Source organism: Panthera onca, chromosome D1 (genome assembly GCF_046562875.1).
Source record: "Panthera onca isolate mPanOnc1 chromosome D1, mPanOnc1 haplotype 2, whole genome shotgun sequence".
NCBI classification, from domain to species: Eukaryota; Metazoa; Chordata; class Mammalia; order Carnivora; family Felidae; genus Panthera; species Panthera onca.
The window spans coordinates 20,318,908-20,342,864 of record NC_138348.1 but is presented as its reverse complement, the minus strand read 5'-3'; the positions used below and the strand labels follow the sequence as shown (position 1 = coordinate 20,342,864).

Sequence of the window (23,957 nt, the reverse complement as noted above, 5' to 3'; positions counted from 1 at the left end):
CTGACTATAAAATATGATAATGAGATAAGAACAGGAGTAAATTTAAGAAACTCATTTACACAAAAATAAAAAAATTGGATCATCAGATTTAAGAAGTAAACAGATAAATTCCATTTTGAATAGCCTACCATGTAAAAATATACTGCTTATTGCAAATTTAAGAAGAGGGCTGTAATTTTCTTATTTTCTAAAGTAACAATTATAAATTGCATAATATACAGACACTCATTATGTTGTATAAAGAAGTTTGACAAGTACAATCTATAGATTTAGGCTACTAAGTTCTACCCTTACAGGCTATGTGTCTCTGACAAGTAACTAAATGTCTTCATGACACAATTTCTACATCTGACAAATGGGAATAATCCATGCAACCATTCTTTTGGGTCATTAGCAATAGTAAAAGAGATAATACATTTAAGCACCGTATTAATGAGTGGAAGCATCTCGAATCATTCCCATCAAAATTCCTTAGTTCAAAACAACATAAAACTTTGGAAAATTTTCCAATAATGCACACATGCAATTGCTCAATTTCATTCATTCCTGAAGAATTTTTAGAAACAAACTAAAGAGGTTTCCAAACAAAGAAACCGTAATGGGAGAGGAGAAGGTGAGGGGGCAGGAGGAGGGTAAAGGAAAGGTGATAAAGGTCAATGGAGGAAGAATAGAATAGGAAGAAAGACCTATGCCTACTATCAATTATTTTGTTTTTGGTTCATAAAGCAGAGTTTCCCAACCTCTTAACTTTTCTGATAACCTTCAAAAGCTCTCCAATAGTCCACTTTTCAGTGGTTTCCAACTTGCTCCTTAGTTCCTTGGAGAGGATGTAATTAGAAGCTGTATTTTAATTGAATTAACAATGAGACTAATGCACTTAAAGTTTCTGACTTTGTTGCCAAGGTAAAATAGTAATTGAAAACAAAATGATTAGGAGCGGGCAAAATAGGTTGAAGGCTGAGCTGACAGCAAGTTGTCCTCAGTAAATAATCAGAAGAGCCACAACAAAGTTATTCCTGACTCTATTATCTACCTCTTGGTTTCTTGTACTCCATAACCTGAAGCAGATTTGGTGTATTTAGTGTAGGTCACCATATTTACCAAGCATAGACAATGTATGGGCAAGAATGATAGCAGAACAGAAGAGACAAGAGAGATTGTGTGTTTGTGTATGTGTGTGTGTGTGTCTGTGTGTGTGTGTGTGAGAGAGAGAGAGAGAGAGAGAGAGAGACAGACAGACAGACAGAGACAGAGAGGAGTGAAAAGGAGGGAAAGACAGAGGCAGACACACACACACACACACACTCTCTCTCACACACACACACACACTCTCTCTCTCTCACACACACACACACACACACACACACACACACTCTCTCTCTCTCTCTCTCTCTCTCTCACACACACACACACACACACACACACACACTGGCGGGGGGCGTGGAGGACTAAGAAAAGTACAAGACGATGGAGTGAAAACCAGAGTCGCAGAAAGATGCAGACATGGGGGCATATGGCATACTGGCAAGGTCATCACTTTAAAATAAAAAAATAATCTAAGTTCTAATCTTCATTCAATTAATTTTTATCTCTTTGATTTGAGAAAGTTATTTAATTCTTCAAACCCTCAGTTTTCTCATCTATATACTGAGAATAAATATGCTAACATTATAGGTTTTATTTGGAAATAAAAGATATCTGTTTCAATCACTCAAAACAAATTAGATGTTTTATATATGGTAACTCGTATTATTTAACTATACTTCCTAGAATTATTTAACTTCATACCTCTGCTTTTAATATTCCACAGACCATGTTACCTCCTAAAGGAAATAGGTTGTGTCAGTCTGCTTGGGCTGCCTTAACAAAATCCCACACGCTGAACTGATTGGCTTAAACAACAGAAATTTACTTTCTTATGATTCTGAAGGCTAAAAGTCCACGATAAAGACACCGGCCGTTTCTGAGGCTTCCCTCCTTGGCTTGCAGATAGACACCTTTTGCTGTATCCTCACATGGCCTTTTCTCTGTGTGCACACATCCCTACTGTCTCTTTTTTCTTACAAAGACACCAGCCATATTGGATTAAGGCTCCAACCTCATTTAACCTTAACTACCTCTTCAAATTCCCTATCTCCAAATATACAGTTACGCTGCAGGGTTAGGGTTTCAATGTATAGATTTGGAGTGAACACAATTTAGTCCATAACACATGTCATTGGAAATGATCAAATCGATGCAGGTGGTTCAGCTTCGACTTTTAGAGACTTTCTACATATTCCTGAAGAACATCTCATCTTGAGACAGAGCTTATTTCCAGTTCTACTGTATTATTCAAACCCTATTTCCAGGATTCTCTTTGTTAGCATGCCCTCAGTCTGTGTACCCTTACAAAAATGTTAGATGACTGATTGGAACCACTGGATTAAAAACTATTCCCCAAGCCAAAGGCAGTAAAGTACCATTTGGATGCTATTATTGATACTGTCCTCTTTAACAAATGTACAGGTTATTTTTACTTTTTCAGGGAATTTTTGATGAACATGAAATATTCATAGAGGACAGATAATATTTAAATGACATCGTTAAATAATTAAAAATGTGAAGATCTCCACTGGGAATTACAACATTAAGACTGCAAATACATTCTCATTATCTGCTCTCAATTTCTGAGATATTGTGGAATAAAAGGAACTTCTGAGTAATTTCTCTATGCTATTATTAAGAGAGTGGAAATATACCTTTGGAGAGCCAAACTTCACATTGGATTTTTCAGCAGAATGATTATTAAAATATTCTTGAATAAATTTCAGGACCTAAAACTCAAGTGCAATATGTAATAAGTAAAGAATATACCAACATGTTAGCACTTCCAAATATCAGTGACTGAAGGTATAAGAAAAAGCCTTTGAGAATCCAAAGGATTGAGTTTAATTTCAGCTATTATATTTGCCAAGTACATATTCTATTTGTTTCGCCCATATTCACTTTAAATCAATTAGAAATTGGTTTATTTCTATCTGCCTGTATGTGGCATGGCAATGGAAAGGTAAGATTTTGTGTACTTGATTGTCTAATTGTCTCAATATGTCTATGGAGAGAACTCTTTCAGAAGAGAAGAAAGTGAAGCTAGAAATGTTGAGTAAATTGACAAAGATCATAAATGATAAATGGCACTGGAAGTAATCTAAACCCCAACCTAATCATAAACATTACTACTTTTTCTCAAAATAATACCCTCATACCCTGTTCTTCATAGGGTTGCTATAAAATTCATTGAAACAATGAAAGTTAAGGTGGTCTGGCAATTATTCAAGGATTCACATGTGAATTTTGTATTATTGCATACTATTCCCAAACTATAGTAACATTTTTGTCTGTTTACTAGCTAGAGGTGTCAACTTGTTATCTGTATATGTATTAAATAGAATTTATCCATTATTTTGCAATAGAAGACTGTCATGGATTTCAAGAAAAAGGAAAATGGGATATAGAATCATTAATATGACAAGTGAAATGGTATTTATCAAAAGTTTATTGTGCATTAAGGATTATGCTTAAGGCTATGAAAGATTACAACTACTATCTGAACAATATACAATATTCATTTCCTTACTTTTTAAAAAATGTTTATTTTGTATTAACAAAATTTTTTAATGTTTATTTATTTTTGAGAGAGACACACAGAGTGTGAGTGGGAGAGTGTCAGAGAGAGGAGACACAGAATCTAAAGCAGGCCTCAGGCTCCCGAGCTGTCAGCATGGTGCCTGATGCAAGGCTCAAACTCACAAACGGTGAGATTAGACCTGAGCAAAGGTGGAATGTTCGACTGAGCCACTCAGGCACCCCACAAATGTTTATTTTTGAAAGAGAGACAGAGCATGAGTGGAGGAGAGGCAGAGAGAGATGGAGACACAGAATCTGAAGCAGGCTCCAGGCTCTGAGCTGTCAGCACAGAGCCCAACGCGGGGCTTGAACTCATGAACCTCAACATCATGACCTGAGCCAAAATCAGACCTGAGCCAAATTGAGACACCCAGGTGCCCCTACATTTCCTCACTTTTAAGCTGAAACTAGGAGAAAGACATTTTGAAATAGTAATTATTAAATAAAGAACAGCAACAACACTTATTGTGTGCTGAGAAATACTTGAAGCATAACATATATGACCTTACATATTAACACACAATCCTGAGGTTAATAAGAAACTCCTTTACTAATGCCTCAATTTCCAACTATTCTTATTTACTAACATCTTGGGATCTATTTGATTTATTCCCATCATTCAAGAGATCTTTCAAAATTTGTCACTATCTTACAAATAAACAAATCTAACAGCTTGCTCTCAATTACTCTCTGAAATATTTATTATTGAGAACCTCATTTTGGAAATGCTGGCTTCCCTTGGATGCCATGACACTACATCATGAGTTCTCCTCCATCTCTTTGATACTATCTCTGTCTATTTTATCACTGTTTCTTCCTCATTTAACCCAAAGTATAGTACATATGCCAAGAATCTGTTTTAACATAACAATCTCAGCCACTTCCATGACTTCAATTAGCATCTCCCCAGGTACAGCGAAGTATTTAAAAGGCAAATGCAGATAGTGCAATGATGCACTGGTTTATCAAATATTTATTGACCATCTTCTCTTTAATAGGTGCTTCTCTAGGTGATGGAAATACTGCAGCAGCCAAAAAAAAAAAAGAGGACAGAAACTCATATCCTCATAGAACCCCCTTTCTCGTGATAAGGGGGAAATGACCCTCTTAATCTGTAAATTTTTATTAAAAAACAGAACAAAACAAAAGAATGGTAAAGAATACTTTCTTTATGGCAAATGAAGTCCATTATTAGAATCGTGCTTCTAAAAGCCCCAAAAATATCCATTTCAGTTTACACTTTTCACAACCATTTTCAGAACAGAAAAATGTTGGACTTTATATAGTATGGTGTAAAGATGCAACTAAAAGGAAACTTAATGAAAAGTGACTTTGTTCAAAGCAGTGGTGATTTCATCTTAAGTAAAAGAAAGAGAAAGAAAGAAAGAAAGAAAGAAAGAAAGAAAGAAAGAAAGAAAGAAAGAAAGAAAGAAAAAGAAAGGAAGGAAGGAAGGAAGGAAGGAAGGAAGGAAGGAAGGAAGAAAAAGAAGTTATAAGGTACACAAATGAAAGCAACTCCAGCTGGCTCTCCAGCACTATCGGGGACTGAAATACTGTATACATTTTCATTTGTGCATTCTTATCATACCAAAGGTATATTCTATCAACATGTTTTATGACTGTTGATGTTGACTTTGATTAGCTGGCTGAAGTAGTGTTTGTCAGATTTCAGCGCCACAAAATTATTCTAGTTTCTCCCTTTTCCATGTTATACTCTTTGGAAGGAAGTTGCTGTGCACACTCCACATTTAAAGAGTGAGGATTTAGGGGCGCCTGGGTCATTCAGTCGGTTGAGCATCTGACTTCGGCTCAGGTCATGATCTCACAGCTTGTGAGTTTGAGCCCCTCATTGGTCTCTGTGCTGACAGCTCAGAACCTGGACTCTGCTTCAGATTCGGTTTCTCCCTCTCTCTCTCTGCCCCTCTCTCACTTGCTCTGTCTCTCTCTCTAAAAAATAAATAAAAACATTAAAAAATTAAAAAAAAAGAGTGAGGATTTATAATCCCTCTCTTTGAGAACAGAGAATCTGCATAATTTATTTAGATTTGTCTCTTCTCTCCTATTTATTAATTTAGTTGAAATTTATATCAGCATGGATTCACAGATATTCACTTTGTACTCTGGGTTATAATCTAATATTATTTCATGTATTTTTTTCCTCAAAATGTTCCAGCTTTGGCCATTGGAAGCTCTTTCAGTTGGGTTCTGTGCCCCTTTGACATAATCAATGTGCTTTTCTTTGTTTGAGCACTTGTATATTTTCTGATACTGTAAGATTCTTCAGGTTCATCTCATATATTGCCTAGAATCAGTCATTTCTCCAGGGAGGGCTGGTTCTTTTTACTAGTACGTGGTATTAGAAACCAAGATCTGGGTCTTGAGTGTGCTCATTGCTACTGTGGTATTACTTCTTTTAGGTCCTCTCAGCAGACAGCAAAAAAGAAATAAATCTGTGTATTATTTCCACATGTAACCACATATACATCTATTTTAAGTTAAACATGAGATCTTACCAATATCTCCAGCTTTAAGCCATAGCCACATGAATTATTCTACCCTCCTATTCTTATTTTTTCTGCAAATTCCCACTCCAACAGTGAGAAACCTGGCTCCCACCATCCACCATGCATTAGCTGTTCAATTCCAGTATACATGCATAGAAGTATCAGAATTGTTACTCTTTCCCTCAAAGGAAACAACTTTAGCAACCAAAATACAATGAGCAGGCACAGTTCCTTTGGCCTTCAGTATTGCAAAATCCACTATTTTCTGGTTACTTAGGTCAGCATTCCCCACCCACCGCCACCTTCTTCATTGAGATTTTTTCATACATTTACTATACAGATAGATATTCTTGACACAGTGTATAGTTTTGCCTGTGATACCCTAAGCTTCTAAATGATTTTTTATATTTGCATACATTAAGGTAAACTATTTGTGCAGTAAAATTCTGCATTTTTCAAAATACATAGTGTCATGTATGATACATTAGAGTATCACAAAGAATAGTTTTGCCGACATAAAAATCCCCTGTACTTCACCTATTTAACTCTCCCCTGAATCCTGAAACCCTGGAAACCACTGGGTTTTTATTTATTTATTTATTTTTTTACTGTTTCCATAGTTTTGCCTTTTTCTAGAATGACATTTAATTGGAATTATATAATATGTAGCCTTTTCAGACTGGGTTCTTTCATGTACAAATGTGTACTCAATATTCCTAAACATGTTTTTTTGGCTTGATAGCTCATTTCTTTTAATTGTTGAAAAATATTCCATTCTATGCATACACCACAGCTTGTACATTAATTCACCTATTGAAGGACACTTTAGTTGTGCCCAGTTTGGGACAATTATGTAAAAACCTACTATAAATATTCACACACACATTTTTTGCTGGCTATAAGTTTTCAACTCAAGTACATCAGTACCTAAGAGCACAAATGATAACCCATATGATAACAGTATGTTCAGCTTTGTAACACACTGTCAAAGTGTCTTTCAAAGTGGATGTGCCATTTTGTATTTCCACCAACAAGAAATGAGAGTTCCTGTTGCTCCACATCCTCATCAGCATTTGGTATTTTCAGTGTTTCAGTTTTTAGCTATTCTAATAGATGTATAGTGATATCTCGTTATTGCTTAAATTTGTAATGGCCTAATGACATGTCATATTGAATATCTTTTCTTATGTATGTGTGACACTTCACCTTTTGTGATGTGTCTGTTCTGATCTTTGGCCCATATTTAGTTGGGTTGTTTTCTTATTGTTGAGTTTTAAGACTTCTTTGTATATTTTGGATATGAGTCTTGTATCAGATATATGTTTTGAAAATATTTTCTCCACATCTGTGGCTTGCCTTTTCATTCTCTTAACACTATCTTTTTCAGAAGTTTTTAATTTTAATAAATTCTAAATTATCAACTTTTCTTTCACAACTATGAAAGAAAACATGTCTTCCTGGAAAATGTCATGTAGGCGATTTAACAACATAACACAGAAATGTTTCATGTCTGAGATAGCTGTCTTCTGAGTAAGTGACGCAAACAAACAATACATATTGTTTAAGAATCTCATGTTAAACTGGGTTATTGTGCCTCTGAAGGGACAAACAGGGGTCTGGGAAACTATGGCCCTAGAAATTTTCTGGTTTTTCTTGTGTAATATAATTACTTTTGTCCTTAAAGTTATTACTAGAGCTTTACATTGTATAAGATTCCTGATTTATATGAATCTGGTTTGAGTAATTCTTTGTATTATTTTACTTGCTAATTAGAACTTAAATTACTGTTGTGGTCTTAAATATCTTTGTATTCTCTATGGCAAATTTGATCAGATTTGAACAAATGTCTGCAATTACCTTATATGTATGAGAAATTTCACATATTCATTTAATTTTCCATAAGCCTATGAGATATGTATTATTATCACTATTTTACTGGTGATTTAATTAAGGCTCAGAGGTTAAAAAACTTTTCCAAGCTTATGTAAGTATCAGGGACCAAATAACCCAGATATGTTACTTTGAAGCCATGCTATTTTATCATTCTACTCATAACTTCTTTGGATTTGGGTCTGGGCAACTGGTGAGGTTCTCAATACCTAAATTTAGTGTGTTTATACTGACTACCAATTGGAAACATATGAACCTGTTTAATAAATTTAGTAAGTAAAATGATTGGATAGCTTCAGAGACATGTATTTACCACTGATATCTCAGCTCCCTTAGAAAACTTGTGAATTGGTGAAAGAATGTGGCATCCCAATTTATGTCTCCTTAGCATATTCATTATTTTAGCTGATTTTTTTTAGTTTTTAATAAACTAAAGACATCAAGGAAGTTCTGAAAACTGCATAAAAATTACCCTTTTGTAAGACACACATTTAAATTGGAAATCTCCATTTCTAAGTGTGTCTCCTTCTCTGTACCAGGAAGAAGAGGATAACCAAATCTAGAAAATTTTATCAATGAAGAAAGCACAGACATAAATCTGCTTAACAACCATACCCTTGTTTACCATGTCTTTTTGATAGCCTTATGTAATAACTGGTTCTACCAACCCCCACCGTCTTCTTTTGTTTTTAGCTGGAGATGTTATTTAAGACGGTGGCTTGGGCATTTGGGGGAGTTACTCAATTTTCCCGGGTATCTCCCATGTACACTGGAGGTATACCTGTTATTAAACTTCTGTTTGTTTTCCTTCTGTTAATTTGTCTTTTATTACAGAGGGTGTCCTTGGCCAAGAACCCAGAAGGATGGTGGAAAAATTATTTTCCTTCCTAATATTAGCACTTATAATTGGATAAATGGTGGGCTATAAAGATCACTGCCAGAAGAGTTAAAGTTTATTGAGTACTCTGTATTTTTTTTTGTCTTTTTGTTTCTTCTTCTATCTTGTTTCCTGTTTTCATTTGCCTTGTCCTCTACTTGGAAAAATAAAGGGTAGTAATCATGACCCTGATGTTTGAATCATGAGAACTGGCAATTAATATGGAAAAAATATTACCTATTTGTGTTGAAAATATGCAGACTGCTTTTCCCCCTCCTGCAAGAATTTAATTAATCCTCTCCCTCACAAGAAGTTATAACTCACATTCCAAGCTAATTAGATCTGGAGAACATAATGCCTTGTTACAATACAACTTATCATTTATATATAATTTACCCTAAGCTGGAACTATGATATTATTCCTTTTACCAATTATATTGTATTTCTTAGAATGGGACCACCCAGAGCAATCTGATTGGTCCTCACAAACATGAAAGGGTAGTCAGGAATTGGTGGTGAGGTGTGTGTTAACAACAGGGTACATGCATCTTACATAATTCTAAAAGAGTTCTAACTCTCTAGCTCATGTCTCAAATTGTGAAATTGACTGCCAATATGTCTTGTAGCTATCAGAGATGTTGACTCCAAAGAGCAAAAATCTATTCCTATCACAGTAAAGGCATTAAAATTAGGAACAGAAAGCCAAGAATATAGGGCTATAGGGACATTTGTGGCTTTGTGGTTATCTAGCATTTTATTCTACCTCTTTGGGGGAGGACTCTTCTTCCCAGAAGACACAGTCAGGTGGGTCTATTAATCAAGCTGCCAAGCACATTTCTGTTGAAAAAGTAGACACATTGCCCAAACAAGACCAACCAGACCCTCCTTCTTAGAATTTGAATCTTGGCAGACAAAGCAGACTTAAAATATTAAGAAATAATTTACACTAGCAATGCTCTTGAGATGAGTGAAGTGGTCATGAAACTGAGTCTATGTTATTTTATGAACTTGATTCTTCAGCTTTTCTGATTTCTGTGACACCTCCAAGTCTGTCTGACAAATTCATTTTTGCCTTTAGGTGGGTTTGTTTTGCTCTCTACAAAAAAACCCCAAACCAAACAAAAACAAAAAACAAAAACAAAACCCTAATTGCTACAAGACCTAGTTGTAGGTTACTGACTGTGAAATTCAGCAAGTCACTTAGAATCTATAAACTTCAGCCTTTCACCTGACAAACGTGAATATATATGTCCTTTAAGTCTCACAGAATCTGGACAGTAAAGGAGATTGTAAGTTGTCTGTGTTTTGCAAATAATATTCTACATGAAATTAAAAGATCTAAGAATAATACGTTCTATGTGTTCTGCTTTTGCAAAGTAAAAACATGAAGAAAATAACATTTGTGTATAAACCATATTACATATCACATACATATATGTATTTCTATCTATCTATCTAGTCATCTATCCATCTATCTTTATTAGTTAGGATAAAGAGAAAAATAAGTGGAAGCCCAAAGGCAAAGCAATGAGACTGCCAGTGATGGTTAAGGGAATGTCAAAGGGATGAATGGAAGATATGAGGATAATTCCTAACACCAAAATTGTGTCTTCATTGCTATCGTTCTAATTCATCTGGATGAATGTGGAAATTGGAATACAGTCCCATGATATTTACTCTGGTTGATATGTTGTAATACAAAGAGTTTGTAAGGGTAAATATTTAAAAATAAAATAGGACAAGACTGCAATAATGCCCCTAATAAGGGATTAGATTATGACCAGTGTTTACTGTAGATATTTTTGTCATCAGATTATCAAAGGCATGCTATTACCACTCATGTTGTGGGTTTGGCATTTAAGAGAATAATAGACTTCTGTTTAGAAATCATGTTTGTCATTAAAATCCTAACAAGTGACAGCTGTAATAATCTATAGCCTATACATTCCAAACACAAGGTAAGTCAAGAATTTTGCCACCAGAGCAATGATCTAATTAGGACCTGTGTTCCTGGGCTGCCAGTAAATTTATGCTACTCTATTAGGGGATTTACCTTGAATATTCTTGGAAGAGAATACTGCTGTTACCCAGATGACTGGTGAACTTTCTAATAGTGATGAGGAAACTAACATTTGTGTCACCTCTTCTGGGTGTTGGAGAGTTTGCACTTTGTATTTACAAGCTTTACCCGACTGCCCCCTCACAATACCCCTGTGAAGTTCCTATAATTAAAACTATTTTTCTGCAAAAACTGCACTATAACACCATGTAGGAGCCTCTCTATCACAAGCATAGAACTGCAAACTGCATTTCAGCACTAACTTTTGATAGATGTTGATCTGCAGTGTGACAAAACACACATTCTCTGAAGCGAGGCCAGTTACACTTCTCCTTCTCAGACCTTCTCCCATCATGGTCACTGTGAAATATATCTGACTGATACTAGGGCCAAGATAAATGGGAAAAGTTTGCGCATTAGCTATAGGAAAGTATGAGATGACAATAATGATTCCATTTTAATATATAGGGACAAATACATTCTTCATAAGTATAGAAATGTAACTGTTCCATCATATCTCTATGGTATTAATTACAAACCTGTTGAGACAGTGAGGATATTGATAATGGAACTTAGAAATTGTAAAGTACAATGCATATAAAATTTATAAAACTTAAAAAAACATATTTATCATGTCCTGGGAGCTGTGAAGGGACTGTAGATACGATGATTAACAAGACACATTCCCTATGCTCAAAAAACTTGTATAGTATCATTGTAGTTGCTATTGTTGTGTGTACTATTAGTTATATTTACAATACTTTCGCTTTAATCCTCTATGTTATTAGATATAAAGTCAAAATTATACAGCACAGTGTTTATTTTCTTTTCTTCACTTTGGCCTTTGACTACTTCAATCACATTTATGCAGATGCGACCCAAATTCAAATCTCACCCTCTCTCGTGAGCTCAAGTCCTGTGTTTACAAAGTACATGCTCAACCTCTAAATAACCTGCTGATTCCTCAAACACAATCTACCTCAAATGGAGTCATATAATTCCCTTCCCTCCAAATGACAGTCACTCAACCATGAAAATATACATTCAATTTGGGTCCTTGTTGTCACCTAAATCAATCGTCAAGTCTAATGAGTTGGTATTCTTTCCATATGTCCTTTCTGGCCTCCCTCATCCAGGATTCCATCACATCAACCTATTGTATATTTCGCAGTGTCCTTATATTCTTTCCAGCTATGGTTCTAATCATATCAACTATGCTTAAAAACATTGGCACTCCACAAAACATACTCAAATTCCTCAGTCTACTGTTGAATGCTTTCTGTCATCCAGCACCAACTTCTCATCTGGTTTATCTTCCACAGTTCTTAATGTCCAGACCTCACAGGAAACTTATTTGTAGAATATTCCAGCACATTTCTTCTTAATCTGCTTAGGTCCTTCTTATTCCACTTAGGTCCTTCCACTCTCCACACACTTGGCAGCCCCTACTCACCCATCCAGGATAATCTCAAAATGTGTTCATTACTTCCTTTAAGCATTTCTGATTCTTTGCAGGTCAAAGAGCCGTTCTTTCTCATCTTTAATTCTAGTACCTTTTGCTATATTGTACTTATGGGTTATAAAATTAAAGGTATGTGCTTACATACCACATCTCTCCTAGCAGATGTAAACTCAAAGAAAAAATATGTCTGATTTATATATATATATATATATATATATATATATATATATATATATGTGTGTGTGTGTGTGTACATATATATATATATGTATACGTATACACATATATATGTATATACGTATACATATATATATATATGTATGTATACATATATATATACATATTTCAATATCATAGATAAGGAAAAGTATATAAATCACAAGTGTACACATGGATAAGTAAATATTCACAAAGCTAGCACACCCATGTAGCTAACATCAAGATCAAGAAATAAATTAGTAGAATACCAGAAGTCACCTCATATTCCCATTCAGACTCTACCCTTAGCCTCAAGGAAATCTAAAATCCTGATTTATATCAATATAGCCTAATTTTAAACTTTGTATCAACAGGATAAAATGAATGTACTATTTTGTATCTGTTTTTTTGGGGGGGGGTGAGGAGCTCAAGTTTATATTTATGAGATTCATCCATGTTATTTCATGTCCTTGTAATTTATACAGTCTCATTACTGTATTGTTTCATTGCATAAATGTATCCCACTTTGTTTATCCATCTTTCTGTAGATGTACAATTGGCAAGTTTCCAGTTGTGGGATATTACAAATAGTGGTCCCTTCTTGGGTCTTCAGTTGCACATATATAATGCACATATATAGTGCATTTCTATTGGCTAGATAGTGTCTGATGTATTTTTGTATTCTTCACAGCATCTAATTCAGTGCTCTGCTTGGAAAAAATGAACAAATGAATAAATATATATGCTATGTCCTTTCTCTTAAAATGATTTTAAATTGCCCATGGCCCATGCATTTTTGCATCCTGATGCATCAATGCTGTGTTCAGAATACACATATAACAAAAATTGGAGATATAGATAGATAGATAGATAGATAAATTTAATACTTGAAGGTGTATGTCATGAGGTAAGATCTTTTATTACCTAGAATTTGTCAAATTCTCAAGGAATATGTTTCTAAATTGTACCTGTACCCAAGAGAGAGCTAAGTATGAATGAGGTTTTTAGGGAGTGGCAGAACCTGGCTTATCACATTTTATGAGAATGCACAAGAGAGGGATTGGGTATGAAGTTAGTTCTTATTAAGGTTCTGAAAAAGAGTATGAATAAAAACAATGCAATCAGCATTCATAATCAGATAAGCCTTTAGAGTTATATATTAATTAATAAAATAGAGAAACCTCTTATATAAGCATTTATTTACTATCTTAAATGTCTAAACAGGTGAGTCAAATTGTTTTAGTTTTATTCCTTCATTAACAGAGAAAATTACATACTTATGGCTATAAAAACACCTTGCTTAAAGAGTGAGGATCCTTCAAGTAGCAGAGTGAACATATATTATTATTTTTTTATTTTTTAATGTTTATTTTTGAGAGAGAGGGAGAGAGAGAGAGAGAGAGAGAGAGAGCGAGCATGAGCAGGGGAAGGTCAGAGAGAGAGGGAGACACAGAAGCCGAAGCAGGTTCCAGGCTCTGAGCTGTCAGCACAGAGCCCAATGTGGGCCTCACACTCATGAACTGTGAGATCATGACCTGAGCTGAAGTAAGACACTTATCCAACTGAACCACCCAGGCGCCCCATATATCATTAATATAATGTGTTTTCTCTATGTTTCTCCCTCTGTCTCCCTTCCTCCCTTCTCCTTCCTCTCCTATGTCTCTCTCTATTTCTTTCCCTCTTTCCCTTCCTTTCTTCTTTTCTCCCTCTTTCCCTCTTCCTCTTTTTCCTCTGTTAGTTGGGTCTCCCTAGAAGTAGCTCTGACACATGAATGGCATGCAAGGATATCTCTGAGAATTAAAAGGAAGAGTGATAGCAGAATGGAGAAGAGACACATGGAAGAAAAAGCAGCTCAATAACACAATGAGTGACCAGAGCTCAATCCAGTGGGCAAATTGGGAAATGATGCAAAACAACTCATATATAACCCAACCAAGGGGTAAGGGAGGTGGGGTATTTATATACTAACCTGAGAGACACTGATGAACATTTTCACAGGGAAAGCTAATTCTCTGGCACTTCTAGCCTTCCACACACATATGCATCATGGACTTTAGAGGTTCCAGAAAATGGCCTCAGCACAGATACAGATACTAGCAGCTGGAAGTCAGCCGAGCCCCACTAAAATAGCAGGTCTGAAGGAATATAAACAAAATGCTGACAGTAATTATTCTTTCATTCTTACTCTAGTCCTTATTTTCTTTGCCTCATTCCCTTATGTCTCTTTCATTTTTTCTGACACCACAGCCACCATAAAAGTCTTTAAATTCACCTTAATATATCCAGGAGCATTTAAAAAATAAAGCGAAACTGAAGAAATCAAGACAATTGGAAAAATAAAAGTTAAAAAAAAAGCAGATGGACCCAAGGTGGTATTATTATTCAAAATACTTTCCATTCAAGGGATGAGCCACAGATTCACAGGAACACTAGCCACCAACACCATCGGTAAACATGATAATCTAGAGCAGAATTAAACAATCCAGTTTTCCAGGAAAAGCACTTTTTATTAATACCAAGATCATGGAAAATTTCTACATCAAGCCCTCGATAAAGGGAGCACTATGCAATGTAGTAAACAATGTCATTTTCAAACTCCCTAGAGAAATAGAAGGTTCAAAAAGCTAGAAGGAAATCGAACTTGAGGCCTTCAGAGAAAAACAAGCCTGAAAGGAATCATGTCCCTTTTGAAAACTATTCTCCAGCCTCAAATTATGAAAAACAATACCTTCAGGAAACAGTTGTCACAACCAGGGATTTCTAATGGCATCATGGCAAAGTTGATAATTGACCTGAAGATGCTTCAAGAAACCACTCACCATCTCAATGACACATTGACCTTTGAATAGCCTCTAGAGAAGGGTTAGGGCAGTCCGTCCAAGAATTGAGGGAAACAAAATACAGGAATCAAAATCATTGCTGCTGTCATCATGTTGTCCAAGCATGACAGCTTCAGGGCCTGCCACCACTCTGGGCTTCAGGGGCACCAAGAAAAAAAGGGCTGGCAGCAGTCCACCCCAAATGGAGTCACACAATGCCTCCAGCAATTAAGCCTGGTAGTCACAGTTTGATTACACCAACAGTATACACTGGGCCTATCCGTTCATCACCATTGTATAGGCACTGTCACCCATCTCTGTCACCCTGTCCCTGCAATCTTTAGAGCTGCTACCATCAAGATGTTCTATATTTCCATGAATCTAACTGGCTGCACTCTATGCTTACCTTTCTAAACTTCTCACTCTCTTATCTTAAAACATGACTCTATAAGATATAAACTCATTTTCATCTTTAAACTCTTCCTTATCTCTTTCCTTACTTCCTTGCTTTAATGAAAGGTTTGCTTTTTCCTACAGATAGAATTTCCTATGATGACTATGTATTATAAATTTGAGGAGACAGTTTTCCTGTCCATTAAGCCATGATATTCACAGAGTGTTACTCCCCTGTATCAGTCAGGATAGGCTATAATAAGCCACAGTAACAAAGAAATTCTGAAATGGCATAGTGTGACACAAATATTCATTCCTCACTCAAAACACAGTCTGATGAGAAGGTCAAAGTACTTCCCTCAAATCATCTGTTTCTTTGTGTTGTTCCACCCTTTTCTGACATTAAGATCATCTTGGCATCATTCAGACAACAAATGGAGATAAAACTGAGGGAATACATGCTATATATTTACTCATCCCAGTCAGAATGCGACATGTTATTTCTGCTTACATTCCAATAGCCATACTCAGGAATATGGCACCAACCTAAATGAAAAAGCGGCTCTCAAATATAGACTCCTAGAGTTCCCAAGAAGAGAAAATAATACCGATCAGTATCTGTGACAACTCAATATTCTGGTCAACAAATATCTATTTTTATCCTTTTTCCAATACATAGAATACACTCTTTATTCCTAAAACAGACTGGCTAAATTACCATCTTGCCACTGTTTCCACCTCAAAATCAGATTCTCCAGGTGATTTCCACTCCTCTACATCAAGTCCACATGTGGCTCCTTTCCATAAAGATAAAATATATGTCTCACTTCAATATACAATGATGATATGCACATCAGACACTTCCATATAAAAAGAAAGAGGTAAGGAGGAGACGCAGCTGGCATTGTCTTCTTTACATGACTCTTACAGCTGTTTCTCACTAGGCACAACGGCAACTCTTAAGGAAAAACTGATTGTGTCAGTCACAGAAGAAGAGTCAACCGTCCCAAACAATAAGAGTACTGTAGTGGGTGTTGGACAAGTTGGCAGGGCATGTGCCATCAGCATTCTGGGAAAGTCCCTGGCTGGATGATTTGGAAGTGAACTTACCCTGGTGGATGTTTTGGAAGATAAACACAAAGGAGAAATGATGGATCTGCAACATAGGAGCTTAATTCTTTAGACATCTAAAATTGATAATTTTGTGACAGATAAAGATTACTCCATGACTGCCAATTCTAAGATTGTGGTGGTAACTGCAGGAGTCTGCCAGCAGGAGGGAGACAGTGGCTCAACCTGGTGCAGAGGAATGTTAATGTCTTCAAATGCATTATTCCTCAGATAGTCAAGTGCAGTCCTGATTATATCATAATGGTGGTTTCCAACCCAGTGGATATTCTCACATACATTACATGGAAGCTAAGTGGACTACCCAAGCTAAGTGATTGGAAGTGGGTGTAATATGAATTTTGCTATATTTCACTATGTTATGGCTGAAAAACTTGGCATTCATCCCAGCAGCTGCCATGGATGCATTTTGAGAGAACAAGGCAACTCAAGTGTGGCTACGTGGAGCAGAGTGAATGTGGCAGGTGTTTCTCTCCAGGAACTGAACCCAGAAATGGGAACAGACAATGACAGTGAAAATTAGAAGGAAGTACATAAGATGGTGTTTGAAAGTGCATACGAAGTCATCAAACTAAAAGGATATACCAACTGGACTACTGGATTAAGTATGGCTGATCTCGTTGAATGTTGAAAAATCAATCCAGGATTCATCCAGTGTCAATGATGGTGAAGGGAATGTATGGCACTGAGAATGAAATATTCCTGAGCCTTCCATGTATCCTAAAAGTTCAGGGGTTAGCCAGTGTTATCAACCAGAAGCTGACGGATGATGAGGTTACTCAGCTCAAGAAAAGTGCGGATATCTTGTGGGACATCCAGAAAGACCTAAAAGACCTGTGACTTCTGGCTTCTTGGCTGTAGAAATTTAAAACTACAATGTGATTAACCATGAGCCTTTCTTCAGTTTTTCATCCATATACTTTGATCAGTTTGCTTATATCTTCCTAAATATGTGAATCTGGGCTCACAGAATTGAAGTCCATGCTTAGTGCTTACAAATGAGCACTGAACAAATAAAATTAACTATCATAGTGTGCTTCTGAAAGAAAGGGAAAGAAAGAAAGAAAGAAAGAAAGAAAGAAAGAAAGAAAGAAAGAAAGAGGGAAGGAAGGAAGGAAGGAAGGAAGGAAGGAAGGAAGGAAGGAAGAGGTAGGGAGACAAGGGGAAACCCATAGCAGTCATGGGTCTATAGTAATTTTGAAATTTAGGAGAGCAGACAATGGAAATTGTCCTTGTTTGAGAGGTAGTGGAGATTCCATGAACTGGGTCTATTTTTTAGAAAGATCTATTTTGGTCATAGCTCTTCATGACTTCAAGCTCTTCTCTTGGGAAGTATTCTCCTTCCCATTACCATACTTGGCCACATCTTACATAGGGATTAATGTGACCTCCTTGAGGCAATGAAATGCAGACTTAAAGGCTGCCTCTTGATTATGAGAAATTAGGAGACTAGAAGTTGTTTTAATAGCTTGAACAGCATTAGAGATTTTCAGTCTGGTCTTGAAGTTTCTCTGGCAATATATTTCCAAAAAAAAAACTTGTCAGGCTTGGGTTTTGTCCTTTTCTAGTCCATCCATGGTCCAACAGCCATATCCAAAGTTCTTTCTAGATAAAATACTTGAGCTGTGAATTTCCCTATGTTTAATTACTATTACCTTGGTCTCTTGAAATAAATATAAATACAGATCATATAATCTGTCTCATCCTCACCCTGAAACATTCTGATATAATGACAAGCTGAATTAGGTGTTGACACTCAATAAAAAAATCCCGTTTCTTACTATTTGGAGTCAGAAAGAAGTTTTTTTGACCCTACCAGTTCTCCAGTTTTTTTACTCCATCTATTCCACTTCATTTTTTCAAAAAACTAGCCAAATTTTCATTATGTCCTCCCTTTTTATAACACTTTGCCAAATGTCATCCATAACAGCCCACTCACATGAATTACATGATTTTTTTCAAATTTCATCCACTAGACTTAGCACGTCAGTTAGGTGAATGATCCGCCTCCGAAATGTTACCAAAAGTGACAATCTTCCAAATGTTTTCTCCCAGCATAACATGAGGTACCTTCTTCCAATATCATGTCTTCCCTGTTTGCTTTCTACCACTAAGCCAGGGCCATACATTTGTGAAGACTTTTTTGTGGTATCGATTCACTTCTGCTTAAGATCAAAGATACCAGCTGCTGAACAAGTATTCACACTCTCAGTGACTTAATATAAGTTTAGTTCTCTCTCCTGCCATATTCAATGGTGAGAGTTAAGATTTCCTGGCAGCTTCACTTAGTTCACTGAGTCACTAAGTGGTGACTCAGATCCTATTGTCTTCTATTACAGAATCCTGTTTCCATCCACAAAACTGGGAAGAGAGATGAAGGGTCAAAGAGTTTTCAGTGTTTTGAGAATTCAGACCTAGGAAGAGTCTATATAATATCTGCTCACATTCACTTGATCACAACTAATCTTATGACTCCTAACTAAAGGCAAAGAAAATTGGGAAATCTAGTTTCTCCATGCCTAGGAAAAGGACATAAAATTGATGACAGATTCAGCCAGTGTCTGTTACAATCCAACCTTCTGGTCAAAAAATATCTGTCTCAATATTCCTTTCACACATAAGAAATTCTCACTCAAGTACCCAGTCTCCATTCAGCCATTGCCTCTGGCTAAATGGAATCATGGAATCTGGCTTTCTGGAATCAGTGCATGAGGTCCAGCCATCTCTGTCATCTTCAGATGTGGTTTATGATGATCCTATAAACTTTGGACTAAAAGGATAAGTTATCTTCTCCCCACCCACATACACACCACATCTGGAAGTGAAACAGGAATAGGATGTCAGCAAAAAATACTCCCATTTACAAAGGTGAAGAATGAAAAAGTCACCACTCTTACCACTCTTACAATTCTGCATTGTTGCTGGGCATACATAGTAAAAATCTCTACCCTGGGGTTTATGATTCTTGCTCTCGGGACACACTTCTTGCCCATTGGTCTCCATGGGCTTCAGGCTCCTCCCTTTGGGAGTCTTTTTATTCTTTTTTTAGAAAAAATTTATTGTTTATTTACTTTTCAGAGAGAGACAGAGACAGAGACAGAGACAGAGAGTGTGAGCAGGGGAGGGACGGGGAGGGGGGGCACACAGAATCAGAAGCAGGCTCCATGATATGAGCTGTAAGAACAGAACCCAATGTGGGGCTCAAACCAAGAACCATGAGATCATGAGCTGATCCAAAGTTGGACGCTTAATCTACTTAGCCACCCAGGTGCCCCAGGAGGCTTTTTATTCTTAATCACACCACTGCCCTGTCCAACAAATCAGTTTGAACATTTATTTTCTGAAAAGTGACTCGAAAATCAGTCTGTTTCTATCTTTTGGTCTTTATGTTTTAGAGTTTAAGTTAATTCTGAAAACGTTCAACTGACCTATGGAGAAAAGAAATCAAAAGGAAGATACACTGGCTACTTAATCATCTCATTAAAAGACTGAAAACATCATTTCTTTTTGTCTACCGATGGGCAGAACTCAGTCACATGGTCCCATCTAACTGTAAGAGAGGATGAGGACTAGGGTCACTCTAAGTGATCAAGAAGGAGAAATGGGATTGGTTAGTCAGTCTCTGAAACTTTTCCCCAGTGTCTTTTTTTTTTTAATGTATGTTTTATTTACTTTTGGGAGAGGGAGAAAGTGTAAGTGGAGGAGGGGCAGAGAGAGAGGGAGATAGAGGATCCAAAGTGGGCTCAATGCTGACAGCAGGGAGCCCATGTGGGGCTTGAACTCACAAACCATGAGATCATGACCTAACCAAAGTCAGAAGCTCAACCAACTGAGCCACCCAGGTGCCCCCATGGTGTCTTATAAAACATCTTCTCCTTGACAGTGATAGCTATTTCGCTTGAACATTTCCTCTCTCCTAGTATCATCATTCTCAGTAGCCCTCCTCTTGCCTCTCCTAAAACAGATACTTTACCATTTTGAAAATTCTTCCTTATAACTTTATTGTCCATTCATGTGGTCAACCCACTCAGACCACTGGCCTCAACATTCTTGAGCTCCTCAACTCTGATGATCTTCTCCAACATGATACCTCAACCACCCAATCTCAAAGTCACATACTAGAGCTTACCATCACCTGAAACAGCTTCATTTCCAAAATCATTAATCTCACTTCTTTCTATCTTCCCCACCCCACCCAACACTATGGCTCAAATAACATCAACTTTATATTTCTAACTACAAAATTTCCTTCCTAATTCATCATTTAGAATCCACTCTTAACCCTTTACTCCAGTCCCTCTGCTCACAGCTCCCTATTCCAGCTTGTTTACTCAACTGACCTCTTTATACCTAGACTAATAATAACTGCCTTTACTTTTTCCCAGTCCAATAATCTTGCCTTTTTACGAATGCTCTCATTATCCAGTTTAGGTTCTTTGGTTCACCATTTCAAAAATAGTCTTGCTAAACACTTTTTCCTCTCTATTATAAACCCACTTTGAAGAATATCAGCCCTAAATGAAACTAAGCATTCCCTTCCCTTCTGCTTTCACCCAAGCAACTGAACAAAGCTTAAGAAAACTACACAGAAGAACAAGTTGATGCTACAGTTTTTCCATGATCTTCAAATCGCAAAAGGCCCTAATGTGTGCTTGAAATAAGTCGCTTCTCTAGACAACAAATATTTTCTACTTTCCACAACAATTATGTTAAAATTTTGTGCTTCCCACAAAACTCTCTGTAGGTCCTCACCTCACTCTCATTGCCTGATACGAAGAGAAGAGTCTGACATAAGATAGGAAGCCTTCATAGCTCACTACCAGTTCATATGACTACCTTCTTCTTGCCCTGAGCCCCTTTACCTCTCTTTTACTATAACGAAGCTGTGTGCTTCTCTTGTAGATGGCTCACCTATGCTTCAGTCTCCATTCTTATCGAACTTCATAGGAAATAACCTATTCCTCCCCATATATTATTTATCTCACCATTAATACTGCTCTTTTCTCAATTACATTTCATTCCTCTTATCTGTCTTATCTGAAAATACAGTAAATAAATTAAAACATTCTCATTTATAGCCACAGCTTCAATCTGATGACTGCTAATCCTTCTCAGGGCTTCGATCCACATTATCTCCATCTACCCTCTTGACAATTTACAAACATGTTGAACTGAACACATCCAAAACTGGAATCACTAGCTATTTTATACTCTAAAATCTTTTTCTGTTTCTTCCTCTCTCAATGAATGGTTCTATGTTTATCCTTTTCTGCATATCAAGTGCCTAGGAGTCATATTTGACGGCTCCCTCTCCTTTTCCACTTGCATTAACAAATTCTGAATGCTACATCTAAACATACCTTGAATACTTCTATTTCCATTACCACCACCCTGGCCCAAATAACCTCACATCTTTCTGGACTATAAAACACTCCCCTTCCTCCTTCATGGTTTTGAACTCCCCACTCTCTGTTTCTCTCTTTACATAAAATGGTGATCCAGCAGGATAAACTCTTGATTGGAAACTAAAAATCTGTTTCCAGTCCTGGCTTTGCCACAGTATGACATTCTGTACATTGTTTAAAGTTTCTGAAACTCAGTTTTGTACCATTTAACATATGAAGGTGAATTTATAAATTGTCTTTCACATCTAGACTTCTAAGACTCTTAAATAAACGTCTTTGTTATGTGCCAATAACAATCATAATGAGAAATTCTGAATTCATATGGAAAAATCTAATCACATTTCAGGGTCAAATATAAAATCCTAAACAGTGAGAAAACACACATGCACACACAAATAGAAATCAAATAAATAAAACATCAAACTCTTCTCTGGTTTCTTGTTGTTAGCTCACTTAGTTCTCCTATTGCTTGATATTCTAAAGAGACATACTTTATCCAAATTTTATGTTCCTGTAAAAAAATTAATATGAATATACTATCAATTTTCCCATTGGATTTTCAATTATTTCCTACAATGTTTGGCATGCATTTGAGTGGCATGCATGAAAATAAAACTTGTCCTGATTTGTTTTCCCTTTGGTGGATCTGGATGTTATCCCAGAACATGAAGCACAAAAGGTTAAGAGAGGTAGTAAATGAAATATAGATGAAAGATAGAAATTGTTCATACAGCTTAGAAAGAGTTTATCTCTAAAAATAGCTGCCTATATTAAAAAGAGATATTCCTAAATCAGTAGCTGCTAATAGAGCTAGATCATTAGAAAGAAATACTTTTGGTGTATCATAAAACTTGGAATAATAATGCAGCACTTGGTTAAACTAATAAAGGTACATTAGGGTATGTGAAATGGGAGACTTACTAAAGAGAGCAACTGCTATTTTATGACCAAAAAGAGAAGGAAGCAGAGACCAGAAATCTTCCTGTAGCAAAAGCCAACATTTTAAAGTGTCAACTCACCTCAAGGCAAGAACAATCTTCATTCTCCAGGGGTGGTTAATAAGAAAGTCTTCACCAGTTAGGTTCTGATGAATAAGTATAACCCCCTGGGAATGGGAGCTGAGGAAATGATCAGAAAATGTCCCAAAATCAGGCCTTCAGGAGACAAGATAGTTTTTGGGGCATCATCCTGTTGGGAGTTATACAAATGAAAACTATGGTAGTTATGGACTTGTCTGGGCTAACATTTCTTTTAAATGTATATCATGTAGGTCATTTCCCAGGTCCTAAACAACTTCTCTAAATGGTGGGCCAGTTCCTATTAGTGGCAGAGCAGGGGAAGCTTTTTCACTCAAAGAGCTTTTGCTTGGAATGTTGAGTTTGGTTTTCCACTGCCAAAATCATGGTGGAGAAGTCCAATGCAGAGCTCTCTCTCTCAGGGCACCTGGATGGCTCAGTTGGTTGAGTGTCTGACTCTTGGTTTTGGCTCAGGTCATGATCTCACAGTTCAGTTCATTGGATCAAGCCCTGCATTTGGCTCTGCATTGATAGCATGGA

General features: G+C 36.5%; 1 long non-coding RNA gene and 1 pseudogene across 3 annotated transcripts in view; one reads left to right on the top strand and one right to left on the bottom strand.

Moving 5' to 3' along the window:
* Positions 1–23,957, bottom strand: part of LOC132661653 (uncharacterized) — a 731,817-nt gene that overhangs the window by 223,938 nt on the left and 483,922 nt on the right. The gene's annotated exons all lie outside the window — the stretch shown is intronic.
* On the top strand, positions 16,946–17,836 carry LOC132661652 (L-lactate dehydrogenase B chain-like; annotated as a pseudogene).